General features: G+C 43.9%; 1 pseudogene; it reads left to right on the top strand.

The window, feature by feature from the left end:
• LOC149326528 (arylsulfatase B-like) overlaps positions 1-14,912 on the top strand; it is a 219,435-nt pseudogene that overhangs the window by 44,754 nt on the left and 159,769 nt on the right.

Below are 14,912 nucleotides of genomic sequence, written 5' to 3' on the forward strand. Positions count from 1 at the left end.
AGATATGCGAGACAGTTAATGCGTAATTTCCTTTCCTCAAATACGATTTTCATTTTCTTCATTACGGCCCCTCTTTCTTCTTTCACTCCACTTCCTCCCTTCCTGTACAGTGCGGCTCAGGTGTCCACCGAACGACAGAGAATTACTGCGCCAGGTCCTTTCCTTAAAAATCGTTGCGTTCAAAGGCTAAGGCATCGCGCCGAACGGGTGGTGGCGTTCAATGGACTCCGTGGCAGCGCTACAACACGCTGTCCCGTTCCACTCCTAAAGGCGAAGCTTGAGCGTCTTAATTGGCAGTTAATTAATGCACCAACAAAATGTGAAGTGAACAATCGCGTAGTAGAATGCAGCACTCAGGCTTTCGCCTTTCAGCACTTTAGCCGCTAAAGTTCCTCGTAATTTTTTTTCGCGAGGTTGTCACAGCTGTGGGAGCCGTTGCGAACGAGAGAAACGGGATTTTCTCCGACATAAGTGGTGAGAAATTCCCGCTTCTCTTCATAGCTACGATAAAGTCCCCACCCACCCTGCCACCCTGGCAGGTGGCAGCGTTTCTAGCCCAACGTTGTCAATGCCAAAGCATGCAGCGCACATCTGTCACTACCGCCACGTAGCTTAAAGCACGATTGAGGTGTCCACTGTTATGAGGGCAGTTATGCGCATTCCCCCAGGTTCATGTGGCCGCCGAGATGTGTGAGACAGATACTGCGCGTTTCCTTTCCTCAAAAACCAACTGAAAAATTTTACCCTCTGCTTTCCAAGCCCCCGCTCTATTGGTTTCGCAGCAGTGAGAGACAGACACTGCGCATTTCCTTTCCTGAAAAAAAAAAATGCCGAAGACACTTTGGCAAATGTAAAGTCTGATTGGCGAAAGCCTTGTGGTCACCCAAGCCACTGCCACTTCCCCGAACCGCTTGGCGCGGAATCACTGGGCCGCTTGACATCCATGCGTCTCACTCACTGGACTCCAACGAGACGTCTGGCAAAGTAGCGGCGGTGTAGCTGAAACCGCCGACGCGCGCACGCTCGTTCTACCGCTACTGTGTGAAGTCACGGTTGCTATGCACAGCTGCGTTCCCCATTGGCGCGCCGGTTGCTAAGGAGGGGAGGAGGTTGCGCTATCACTTTCTACTTTCCAAGCTTCCGCTCCATTGCTTTCGAGCTTAAAGGGTTTCCGCTGCTAGTAACAACGGACAACGGCGATGGCGAGGCCGCGAAACGCAGAAACGAGCCCCTAAGAGCTCCGCTCAAAAAAACAAACAAGTGCTCTCAGAAGCAATCGACAAGGCCATTAGCCAGTAGATCATGAAATGGCAGATGGTGTTATAGCTAGAAACCCGGGATTTGTATGTGCTATCCCGTTGGTAGAATACAAATACCTATCACTTCGTAACAATCGAGCCTTTCCTGAGCTACCAGCATTAAAGAAAAATAAAAACGCACGGTAGAAAAAATATTTCCTGCTCTGAACTACGTAGTCTATCGCTTCCCGCGCACTCGAAAGAGCGGGGCGCTCCGTTTCGAAACGTTTTTGTGGACTAAGACTCGACGCATCGTTGTGAATTTTAAAATTATATGACAACAGAAAGGCCACTTTCGTTATATGAAGGTGAAAAGCTTATAACTACCTCTTAGTGAACATTACGTCAGCTGCACTCGCTCTGTTCATAAGATATTCATTGCGCAGTGGCGAAGTCAACCTAGTTCACATGGTTTAAAAGTGGGGTATAGTAAACCTGTTTTGAACTAGAAATGCTACGTGTACTGTCCGAGCTCTGAAAGTGCTCGCTTTGTCGACTCACGCTGCAAACATATTGCTAGCCACGTGGCTCCATTGTCCGCGCCACTCTAGGAAAGAAGGACGTGTAGCGCTCGTTTTATTCTTTTGTTTCAGTACCTTTCGGTAACGTTAGAAGGGCACTTAACAAACGACACACACTGTCATCTCTGACAGAGTCATATTCATGGCCCAGCAGCCTTCTAAATAGAGCAGCTTTCCCGTATGACCACAGCACCATTTTTTTTTCAAGTGCATTTTCTGTTTCAGTTTACAGTGTAGCATACCTGCGGGCCGAGGAGTCGTATTCTTTTCATCCTCTAAAAACATCCTCCCGGTACGCATACAATAGCAGTGATCTGAAAATAGTGCAGGCTTCTGTCATTCTTGAGCATCCAACACTGGTGTGTTTTTATCGGCCTGTATTTTCATCCCTGCCTTTGGAAATTTTTTATCCTATTAAAACATGGCCCTGGCAGTAAACCACTGCTCGGTTTTTACTGCGGAAACGACGGAATTTTTATACTTGTTCTCCACATTCTCGACCTCACATTTAGGATGCAGTCGACTAGTATAACATGCCACTTTTCCAACACTCTGCACTTCATTTGTGCCACCTGTGCTGATTGTGCATCTCTTGTGTGGCATCTCTCCTTTCATTCTTTAATAACGCTCACGTGTGCGAATTCAGTAGAGCAGTGAAGAACCGACGCAATTATAGAAGAGCTAACTGCAATGCCTTGGTAAGAAACTTTTAATTTTATCCGATTTTTTTCTTGATTTTTTGATGGTATTGTTTTGAAAACTGACATTGAAACATTTTTTTATGCGATGTTCAAGCATTCTTCGATGCTCAATAGTATACTTGGTACTACCGTGAAGAAACCATGATATAAGAGACGAATAGAACGTAAAAAAAAACGCCCTTTTCGCTCTTTTACACTTCCAGCAAGTGGCAGGCGTTAGCCCGGTAGCAAACAGCCTGAGAAGCTGAAGGGACCCCGATAAATCAAGCTAAATTCTATTTTTGTTTATTACACTATCGTCCGTCTGAAAGGAAATTTTGATAAGTATTGGTGCGCAGTTAACCAGTCGATGGATCAGATCATAATGATGGAAGGTCCGTCCTATTTGCACGTCATGCCAACAATTGAGCGACCCTCCATAACAGTGCCGTCCGATAGTTTCATTCCCCACTACAATAAACTATAGCAAATGCATCGAGACGCCCAGAATAATGCTTTCTGCGTTTTAATCGCTTTTAATCCAATCGAGAATAATTTTTGAGCAAGCAATTGGCACATTTTAACTGGTACTCTTTGGAGAATTCGGAGGGTAGTTCCGCTGCAGAAATTTTTTTCGCGTTCATTTACCTTTAATCCTTTTTAAATTATGTCCGGCCGGAAAGCTAGAACTGTTTGCAAACTAAAAATTACTTGTTTTAAAATATCTTGCTGTCTCCGAGTTTAAGGTACTTTTAATGATTTTTTTTCATTGCTTACGAGCTTATGCAAGTTCACGGACTGATCCCCAGACAGCATTAACCAAGATGTCTGCTTTGAGCGTGCAGGCGGCGTGGCACTCTGCGGAAGCTTTGTATGATAGAGCAAAAAAAAAAAATCACCTGTCAAGCTGAGCGCTTCCACTCTATTCTTCGCGACAATGCACACTCCTTCGATGTCATAGAACAGGTGGACTCTCTGCAATTTTGACTTGCTGTCGTCTGCCAAACTGAAGCAACCCTGACCTTCCAAACAACAACGTTTTCCTGTTTCTCCACTAAAAGCTCCACTAGAAGAGAGGACTGAGCCCGTCGATTGCGTAAGAAATGTAGCGCTGCTGTAGAAAGGAAGTCTTGAATCACGCGGGTATGCAGAAATTTTATAGTGCTGCAAACAATATACTCACGAGGTTGGCTCATATGTCGTGCAAGTCTCATATTCGGCAATGAGTGCAGCTCTTTCTGTCTTACAGCTTAAAGTATGAACCAAAAGTTTTCAACGGCTTTGGTTTATGCGAACGCGTACAGCATTTTGACAAAGCTTATCGACAAAGGTGAAGTTACGTTGCAGATTGACTTCCTGTCTTCCTAAATAGTCTTCTTTAAATACATATTGTATTTTGTAATATTCGTTATAAAGGTATAATTCTTAATCTAGTGCAAACTTTCGGAGTTTAAACTCCAGGGGAAAAGCGGTTTCCTGATTATGGTAGTTTAGCTAGGCCCATCCAGTTACAAAAAGCGTCCTTAGATGACGCCAGCTGCCCAGCGGTGGAATTAACCTGCAACGAAAAAATTAGGGTGCCAGGAAGACCGTCGCGCGGCCGAACAGTTTGGAGTAGTGACCTAGCCAAGGACGCTGCACCCCTGTAGCCTTGTGGTCACTGCCAAGAAAACCTATAAACGCGAGAAGTGCACCTTTTTAGTTTTATGCCGTATATTCACCGCGCTCGTCTGTAAAGTGTATAGTGTGTTGGATGCATGATGAACAAGAATGTCGCCCTGTTTCACAAAACTGGACTTTGCCTTCACCCAGGTAGCTGAGAGGGATTCTAGGGATGCTAGAATAAAAAAAAATGAACTACATTTGTCCGCTTCAAATAGTTTGTCTTAATGTTATTTTTGTATACGCATGTAATATTTTCTTTGTGAACTTCACTTGTACCGTGCCAGGAAATAACTCTTTGAAATGAAAAACCCTGCTTGCCGATATCTGTATACCAAGGGTCGAGGGCTTGTCAAGATTTCTGGCTTTTTCCCTGGACTCCTTTTCATACGTGTAGGCACGAGTAAAGAATAAGATTATTATTATTATTAAACCTTGCAACTTTCATTCACCTCGGCTGGGATGTAGTTTAAGTCGCAGATGTAGTGCACGAAAGCACTTTCCGCAAGTGCTTTGATCCGAATGAGGTTCAACGTACGCAAGCCACTTGGCAAAACTTTGCGTGTTCCTTAATGCACGCTTTATTTGTGCAGGTCTTCAGCATGATGTTTTCTATGTCGCTGAGGAAGGGGGCATGAACACCACCGTTCTGACCATGGCTGAGCAGCTGCGCAAGCTTGGGTACCGCACCTACGCTGTGGGGAAAGTAAGTGCACGTCCCTTATGCACATCTGCATTTCGATATTTACCATATTTCTGCAGACGACGGTGGAATGGGCGACAATGACCAGTATAAGTGAACGTTTGTCCATCGGTGAGTGCCATCAGCAAGGATGGCATTTCAGGGCGTATATATCTGGCATAAAAGTTACCAAAAGCACTACACACTCAGTCTTCTGCCTCTAGCTTTGTTGCGAAGCATGGTGTTCTTACACACAGTAAAACTGGGCAAACAATTACTAACATACGTCATATGTTCGGGAATTGAAGGAAAAAACACAGCGCATCCAAACAAAGAGAAAAAAGGAACAATAGAATCCTGTAAAAGGTTAGCATCTAACGTGTGTTCCGAACTCACCTGCTACAGAAAAATATTTAGAAAAATATGGTATCTTTCAGGGTGTCCGCAGTGACAAATAGGAGTTGTTTTTGAGAACCTGGACATGCGTGCTTGCGAAGAGACCGTTTCACTCAAAGCGCCGTAGCTTGAATTCAGCAGGCAGTGTTCAGCCGTGCACACCCGCAACTATATTTCGTTACGCTCTTTACTCCTATTGCAGTGGCTTCTACAACATGTAGGTCAGTACCACGCCTGACGTAAAGCTCACAGTCGTAAAGACTAAACAGGACAGTGATGATTGGAATCGTTTGCTTAGTTGTACCTTTGGAGACGTTTCACGGTTGCTCCGGCATAGAGATGATATATCGATTGTCGAAAAAGTGCGGTGGTGTCGGAGGTCTCGTCTTTTCTTCTTCGGAGTAGCTTTTTTACGAGGTCAGAAAATAACCATTACTTTAATCAATAAAAAAATAGCATTTTAGGTCTACAGTGTACAGCGGTGCCCGAAACCTCAACATCAGAAGCTCGCTCGCTCAATCAATCAATCAATCAATCAATCAATCAATCAATCAATCAATCAATCAATCAATCAATCAATCAATCAATCAATCAATCAATCAATCAAGTTAACATCTTTTCGGTCAGTAGGTTCTTTCATCATTGTCCAACGTTTACAGAAATCACATTGTACCTAGATGGCTTGCGGAACAGGTAGAGCGGCTTTAGTAGCAGCCCTGGTGAACAAATAATTTGACATCGTTAGACTGTTATCATCAGCCTCGCCACAGTGCTAGAACTTATCGAATCTAAGAAAAAAATTGGGGATTCTTCCTTCTTCATGGTTTACCTTTCCTTCAATTACTGTTGGTTTCATCCTTATAAGCAACTCAGCAAGCTTTTCATTGCTCAACCCTTTTTGGATTGACCACTTAACCAGGGCCTAGGTTTTAACTACTTATGTCACAGATACACCCTAAGCGATTTTTTTGTCGTTTCGGTATTAAGGACGATCATTGCCTCCTGGAAACGACGTATGGTGCGGGGTAATGATTACCCGCTTGAATAAGCAGCCCTATAGATTTGAACGGCTAAGTGCTTCTAGCTATCTGCCAGTGAGGCTAACCGAGAGACAAAGACCATTAATTATTGCCCTCGTTGTTTGGTTACTTCCTGTCGTCATTATGGGGAGGTAAGCCACCTACGTTGATTCTTTATTTGTGGCTAATTAAACTGTGTCCTGCTTTCTTTAATAGATTTTCACGAGTAGACGCAGCAAGAGGGGGGAAACGGCACAAGATGGTCATGAAAAGAGGGCTGTCGCTATCCGTGCGAATGCTAGACTCTGCTGAAAGGAAGTTCTATAGACATCGGAGGGAATGGCTTGTTGGGATGCTGATATGTGCACACGATGCTTTTCGAAACTTTGTCAGGATGAATGGCTGTATTACACATTAAGGATAGGCGCAATTTCCTTTCCTTGCTGTAATTTATTTTACAGTCTACTGGCGAACCGATGCAAATGGGCCTATGTCGGCCGCCGCTTGCCATGAAAGGGATCTAAGAATTTAAGAAGTATTTTTGAACTGCCAGTTACTACAAAAGTAGTCGTATATTCTGCCCCAAAACGCCAGCGAGTACCGATTCGGCCGCGAAGAGCTTTGCCTCAGTACACGCATTGCTGAAGAAGCATTTTGTGCGTGGCACACCGTTACATTCGCTATGTCTATGCTATCAGGCTCGCGAAAGCATTCTGAGAAAGCAGGTGATACTTAAATAACCACGCGTTTCGAGAAAGCAGCGACATTATTAAGAAAAGTAGTGGTGTTATCTTACACGAACATCTTGAATGCCCTATCTGTCCCACATATCTTCGCCCACCTATTTTAGGTCATTTTTGTCTACTGGATTATATTGTTTGTGGCGCTCGGCGACAGAGAGAAAAAAGTGGGGGCGCTCAGGCTGTAGTACGCCCGACAGCTAGCCAAAGAGTCAAAGTTTCGGTCGCTACTTTGGCGATATGCTTTCGTTCCTCTGTAGGCTTTGCCTTTTATGAACGAAGGTATGCCCTCGTACGTTCCTCTCGTCGAAAGAATGGCTACACCCTACCAGATGATAATAGCAATAAATTAGCACCCGCTGAAGTAGAAAAAAAGGAAAAAACATTAATCTTTTTTGGGGTCGCCCCGGTTCCTTGTTCACATTGACAGCGGACGGACGAAATTGGCGACTTACGTACGACAGTGGTGTCGTAATTACCGGGCGTAAATATCGCGAGGATTGCCGCGCATCTGGTTTGAAATATATGGAGCACTGATGATTTACTCATGAATAATGATTAATCTTTCCGAATTCAGTCTTGGGAAGGTTTATTTGTTATGGTAAATAAGTTAGTCACCGAAAGTACTAAGGCTCCATTACCTTTCGTTTCGCTTGAAGTGAAGCAAAGGGTGTTCTCTCACACATTCACACAATCACGTTCTACTCAGAACTTAAGGTGCGGCATGCGTTACAAGTTCTAAGCAATGTTTAGGGCAGATCCTGGTGAATACCTAACTTTACTCATAAACATAAATGCATTTGAGATAGTGTTTTCAGACTGTGACGGCCATACCTCAGTCGGAAAATGGGATAAAAACGCACCGGGCCATCTCTTATAACAGCAAGTAGAGCCACGCGCGCGACAATGGTAGGTCTCATACTTTAAAACCGGTGGCCACATTGTGTTTTCTTTTAGTGCGAAAACACTATTCCGAGCAACCACCGAGCACGTTCTTGCGATTTAGTGGGTTGAATTTGGGTTTGTTTGTGCCATGTGGTTTGCGATGTTTGTTAGATTGTGCGAAGTGAAAGAAGTAAATAAAAATGAATGAAATAATTATGCGCGACTGGGATTCGAACCTGCGGCAGCACGACCAGATAAGCTTCGCTGGCTACTGCGCGAGAGCACTACGCGACCGCTGAAGCCTTTTCTTTTTTATTAGTGTACTTGCTACAATAATGGGATGTTTTATGTACATGAGCTATCTGCAAACAATAAGGAAACAGCGGCACATCAATGCACATAAGGAACGAAGCGCGAGAAGAGAGTCAATTCGGCGCACATAGCTAATACATCATAACGCGACAAATGTAAGTAATAAAGAACTAGATAAAATGGCAATGAATAATCCAGTACTAAAAGCGAGTGCAACTCCGCATAAAACTCGTTCTGGGAGCACAATTTTTTTTTGCGCACAATAATTCTACAGAAATGGTCTTTAGCAGAAACAACAGATTCCCAATGTCGCTCCTTCATGCGTGTTTTCCACATGGGCAGCGGCTTTTACCAATGGCGTCCCAGACTAGGGACCCGATCAGCCTTCCCTTCAACTAAGGCATTGTGGCTTTAATAAACGTTTTCATCATCATCACAGGCTGTGTAATCCAATTAAATATACCATATCTAAGGGTTCATCAACAAATGGTAGTGGAGTGAGAAATTCCACAGAAGGCGGCGTCAAATTATCTTTTTTTTCGATGTCCGTTGCATGATGTCTCAGAAAAGTATTGCATCTTTACAATTAATGAAACAATGTTCAATAGCTTAAGAAGCCTCAAAAAGGCGAAACATCGCCTTAGAGACGAAAATTCCTTTTTTTTCTAGCTATGTTTTAACAGGTAACGTCTCACTGTACAGATTAGTGAAACATGTTATTGTACAAGGTGAGAATAGTATTTTGCGTGCTCTCTTGAGTACGTCATGTCCCGTTAAACCAAAATACAGAGAGCAATACGTTGGAGCAAGAAAAAGCATACAGATTAAGTCCTTGTACAACCTTTTTCTCGGAAAAGGAACTAAGCGAAAAAACGAGCCAGTTGGAAACGAACAGACAAATACTCCTTATGCATGAAGCCCCACAAACACGGACGGTCAAAACATTAGAAGACACAACGATCCTCGGTAAAGCATGACCTATATTTACTTGCAGGAATGCACACACTATTGAATGTGCAGTGTCCCAGAAAAACATGAAACCTGGAACCATCTGTCGGACATACAGGTGGTTTAAACCGAGGCAGCCAGAGCTTAGAGGCCAGAAAGGTTATCACGCCTCATTGATTCAAAGCATTAAGTCCACACAATAGTTGGGACACTCTGTGGAGAACGCTGGATATCAAGTGTTGTGCAATGAGCATTTTGCAGTACATAATACATTTTAGTCGCCAGAAACAGATTGCATGCGGTCGCCTTGCCAAAGATCGAGAGACCATTGGGCACAAAGCTCTAAGCATAGCGCTGAAGAGTTGCCACCCTGTCTTTCCAGTAATGTGCATTATGCTTCTAGGCATTCAAAGGAACGCCAAGATACTTTGGTGGCGTACTTGTCGATTTTATACCAGCATACTTTCCAGGTGTCGTTCCCTACATACAAAACCAGCTACCGCAACTCCTAGAACAATTAATTCGAGCTCCTGACACTGAACAGAAGTCCTCCGTTCAACGGATAACCTCATCGATGCTTGGCTTATCAGAACAGAATAACGCGAGGTCATTCTTATTGGATAATATTTTCAGTTCGTGACCAATAATACGAAAACCATTGAGAGCTGCACTGTATATGACACTTAGCCGAAGTGGTTCCAAGTATAAGTGGCTCCATGGGTCCGCAGACAACTCAGTCGCACTTTCAGATACGTGGCGCTGGTGTCCACTTTGCTTTCACTAAATATTTTACGTTAAGCAACGCTAAACAGCCAGCCATTTTTATTCTATATTCGTTCACCTATATTCCATTCAAAAAAAAAGTATTACGCTGTTTTCTCCTCTGCTCAATATAATGATTGGAAATGAACGTTCCGCTATAGTTAATTGGCTTCAAGGGCTGACGCCTTCATTCATTTCAGTACTTTCAACAGCCCCTCATTTCTCTTCCCACGTTTACTGAATGTCACACTAATGGTTTGGAGCCAAGGTGATTCGAATGAATCCCCATCTACACGGCCGAGCAGCGAACGAGGTGCGTTTCGAACACATGAAAAGGAGTGTGCATTGAACATGTATAAATATGAAAGTCATTGTCAAAATGGAGTTATCTGCTGTGCACTCCTCTGTGCTCATCTGTTATTTAACTGCCTGCTATTTAACCCCTCGGCTTATTCGCGTGATAGGAGGTGCCCAGGACAGAGTGTGCTGCAGGACCTCCTGCTCTAAGGCATATACTGTGTTTATCTTTATGATTTATTCAGAGGTTACCCCTCAGCGCCCATAAGCGTTACAGCAGGGGGGTTACAGCATTGAAAAAAAATACATCCTCGTGGGTACAGCACACCTGCATTTCACTCAGTCGATTCCATTCGCCTATTTTTTTAACAAAAAAAAAAGAGTTTGCGTAAGTGCCAGTCCTTGAGTGGTGCTCACGACTAACAAGTGAAGGCGGGCTAGTTGGTGGTTGACAATGGAGTGCATATTGCAACCGCGCAAAACGACAAGGGACGAAGAGAGGAAAGCACAGGTCAAGACGCGGAACTGCAACTAAGGTTTATTACAGAAAGACCAGATTTATACATGATTCGTAATCACACCTGATAAAGAGCCGACACCATTACATTATACAGGCAAGTGGGCGCGCGGGGCATAAGTTAACATCTAGATAGTCGAATTCTTTCTTGTGTAACGATACTGAAGTGGAGCTGATTCACCGGTCATTTTCTTTTTTTAAGCAGTAGGCTTCAAAAATTTCCCTGCTAAGCTGGGTCGTCAATTTTTTCAAGACAATCGTGTCGCGGAAACTAGGCATGCAGTTACGACAATGGCTATAGTGTTTTGCCAGTTCCCCGCCCCCCGCCAATGATTCAACGGCTGCGCGATACTCCTGAAGTCTAACATTCAGGCAACGTCTAGTTTGCCCTACGTAGCAATTCCCACATGTGAGGGGTATTTTGTACACCACCCCCATTTTGCAGGGAACGAGCCTTTCTACGTGCTTAGTGCGGCACTCATTCTTTTTGCCACTTCGCTGCACCATATTGCACATGCGCGAAAGCTTTTTGGGCGCCGTGAAGGCCACCGGGACATCACATTTCACGGCCACTTTTTTGAGGCGATGGGAGATCTGGTGGAAGTATGGCATAGCCACGGGTCTCCGGCGTTGCGGTTCTACACTTGGGCTGTGCTTCGGTAAACATCGAGCTTCCTTGGCAAGGGCTTCTATCACCGAGGTGACCATCCCTCGAGGAAAACCAGCACTACTCAGACGTTGTAGCTGAAGTCGCACACTATCCTCCATTTCATGTGGGCAAGACTTATCAAGAGCAGCGCGCAGGCAGGTTTTTGCTATTACTCTTTTAATAAGCTTTGAATGAGCTGACTGGTGGTTTAAAATACCTTTTTTTGAGCGAGGCGAGGTTGAGTGTGGATGACTTTGTAGAAATGCTCCGTTTTTATCTTGCTTCGACCATAGCTACTTTTGAGGGAAAGAATTTCATTCACAAGCATGGTGTGTGCATCGGTTCATGCATTGCCCCATTGTGATGTGACATATTTTTATCATATTGTGACAAGCGAATCGCTGCAATCCTCGACACAGTGCACTCAGCTAAGATTTTTAGATATGTTGACGATTATGCCATTTTCTTGAAAGGAGTATCTCCAGAAGGGGCTGTTACAGTAGTGAACCGAATCCTCAAAATCTTCAGTGAGTGTGTCTTTGGGTTGAACTTCACCTATGAGTTGCTATCTCAGGGATGCTTGCAGTTTTTGGAAATATGTATTGTCACTAGTACTAGTGGAATCCAGGTGTGTTGGAGGTACCAGCCTCGCTGAAAAAAAAAAGGTATTTTAAACCACCAGTCAGCTCATTCAAAGCTTATTAAAAGGGGAATAACAAAAAACTGCCTGCGCGCTGCTCTTGATAAGTCTTGCCCACATTAAATGGAAGATAGCGTGCGTTTTCAGTTACAACGTCTTAGTAGTGCTGGTTTTCTTCGAGAGATGGTCACCTCGGTGGTAGAAGCCCTTGCCAAGGAAGCTCGATGCCCACCGAAGCACTGCCAAAGTGAAGAACCGCAACGCCGGAGACCCGTGGCCAAACTTCCACCAGATCTCCCATCGCCTCAAAAAAGTGGCCGCGAAATGTGATGTCCCGGTGGTCTTCAGGGCGCCCAAAAAGCTTTCGGGAATGTGCAATATGGTGCAGGAAAGGGGCAAAAAGTATGAGTGCCGCACTAAGCACGTAGACAGGCTCGTTGCCTGCAAAATTGGGGTGGTGTACAAAATACCCCTCACATGTGGGAATTGCTACATAGGGCGAACTGGAGGTTCCCTGAATGTTAGACTTCAGGAGCATTGCGCAGATGTTTAATCATATGCGGGGGGCGGGGAACTGGCAAAATACTGTAGCCATTGTCGTAACTGCACGCCCAGGTTCCGCGACACGATTGTCTTGAAAAAATTGACGACCCACCTTAGCAGGGAAATGTTTGAAGCCTACTGCATAAAAAAAGAAAATGACCGTTGCATCAGCTCCACTTCAGTATCCTTATCCAAGAAAGAATTCGACTATCTAGTTGCTAACTTATGCAACGCGCGCCCACGTGCCTGTATAATGTGATGGTGTCGGCTGTTTATCAGGTGTGATTACGAATCATGTATAAATCTGGTTTTCCTGTAATAAACCTGTGTTGAAGTTCCGCGTCTTGTCCTGTGCTTTCCTCTCTTCGTCCCTTGTTTTGCGCGGTTGCAATATGCACTAGATTGATACTCACGAAATTTGAGACTATGGTCTGTGCGCCTGGAAACATAGTGAGGCTCTTTCATATAGGTTTCTCTATTAATACCGGTTTTATTATGAAATATTGTGTATAAGAGTTTAAGTCATAGTTTTCTTTGGCGAGAGGCAAGTAGTTCCCAGTTGAGCTGATTCTTCACGGCACTTACGCTATCCCGCCTTCGGAACCGTCCTAAGACAAACCTGGCTGCACGGTTTTGAATTCGTTCAATGTGCTCAGTGAGTGTCTTGTTCGAAGGGTCCCAAACCGCACAGGTATACTCCAAAACAAATCTGACGCAACTCAGATAAGCGGTCTTTTTTAAATTGACATGCGAACATCGCAATTTGCGTTGAATAAAATTCAGTGCTATTCTTGCCCTGCGCACCAAGTCATCAATTTGCGCGTTCCAGGAACAATCAGATGCCAGCTTTATGCCTAAATACTTAATTGCTGCCTCTTTACGTATCAGTTCGTTCTTAATCATGTATCGAGAATCAGTTGGTTTTTTCTTTGTAGTAAAACAAACATGAATGCACTTTTTGACATTTAAATTTATTTTCCAATTGGAACGCCGTGATTCAATTCTTGTTTGGTCGGTTTGTAAGCATGAAATATCGTTGTCAGCAACAATTTTTCTTTACACCATGCAGTTATTGGCAGATAACCGCACAAAAGATGAAATTCCATGAGATATCTCGTTTACATAAACCAAGAACAAGAGTAGTCCCAAAACCTAGCCTTGCCGAGCACCCGATGTGACATTTACGTAGCCTGAACGTTTCCCATTTAAAACAACACATTGTCGCCGCTGAAACAAATAATTCTGTATCGATTTACGTACACAAGAGTGAATATTTAATAAATGAAGCTTCTTAACAAGGGGTGATTGTGACACTGTATCAAAAGCCTTGTGAAAACCTAGAAAAGCACAGTCAATTTCTCCCCCCACGTAAACACCTGATGCTAAGTCGTGATAAAACTCGACGAACTGGGTCGTGCAAGACAACCCCTTGCAAAACCCATGCTGTTCGTCAATTAACAATTCGTTTTGAGCTATGTGTCTCATTACCTCTGTATATAGGATATGTTAAGAATCTTACATGTCATTGATGTTAGTGATATGGGTATACAATTACCAACTTCTTTGTTGCGACCAACCTTGTGAACAGGAACCATGTGAGCAATTTTCCAGTCATCCGGTAAATTGCCTGTTTCCAACGATTTGTTGTAAATCAAATAGAGATAACGTGAAATCGATACCGAGCACCTTTTAAGAATACGTGGCGAAATACCATCAGGACCAATAGCTTTACCTTCGTCAACATTTTCTCAGAAGAGTTGAAATATGTGTTAGTTGATACATAGTTAAGAAAAACCAGCCAAAAAGACAGGGACAAAGGAGAGACGAGGCACACACAACGACTGGACTATCAACTGTGCTTTATTGAAAAACAGCCAGTCGCCCAGGAAACCTAACAGAGCATGCGCAGCTCAACGGCACCGCAAAACCAGCACAAAAGACCGCGAGCTCGTAAGATAGTCAAGCTCCAGTGTCAACGGGACAAGTAACCTAACTTTTTCTGCATCAACGTGATAGACTCCGTGCTAATACAGTAATCATGGAGATAACTGTCTACGCAAAACAGACCTCAGTGGTCACCATTTGTAAGCCAATGGCAATATAGCTTCGCCTTCGGTATCCGTGCCCCTTAAAAAAGTGTCTCCATGCAACAAAGTTTACCCCAAAAACCCGCCAGTAGTGGCAGTACCTGCATTTCTTGTTTTTGCAACTTTTCTGGGATACAAAAGGTCCGTTTAGAGCAAAAGTGGCATCATTTTTCATTGCAAACTCGTCATACACTGCGCCTAGAAGGGCGGCGAGAAAACTGTCGTTTAAAGTTCCTTTCCCTGTTAGTAAAGACAAGTTTGGACTTCATCCATC

Source organism: Amblyomma mixtum, chromosome 10 (genome assembly GCF_055824585.1).
Source record: "Amblyomma mixtum isolate Tamu chromosome 10, ASM5582458v1, whole genome shotgun sequence".
NCBI classification, from domain to species: Eukaryota; Metazoa; Arthropoda; class Arachnida; order Ixodida; family Ixodidae; genus Amblyomma; species Amblyomma mixtum.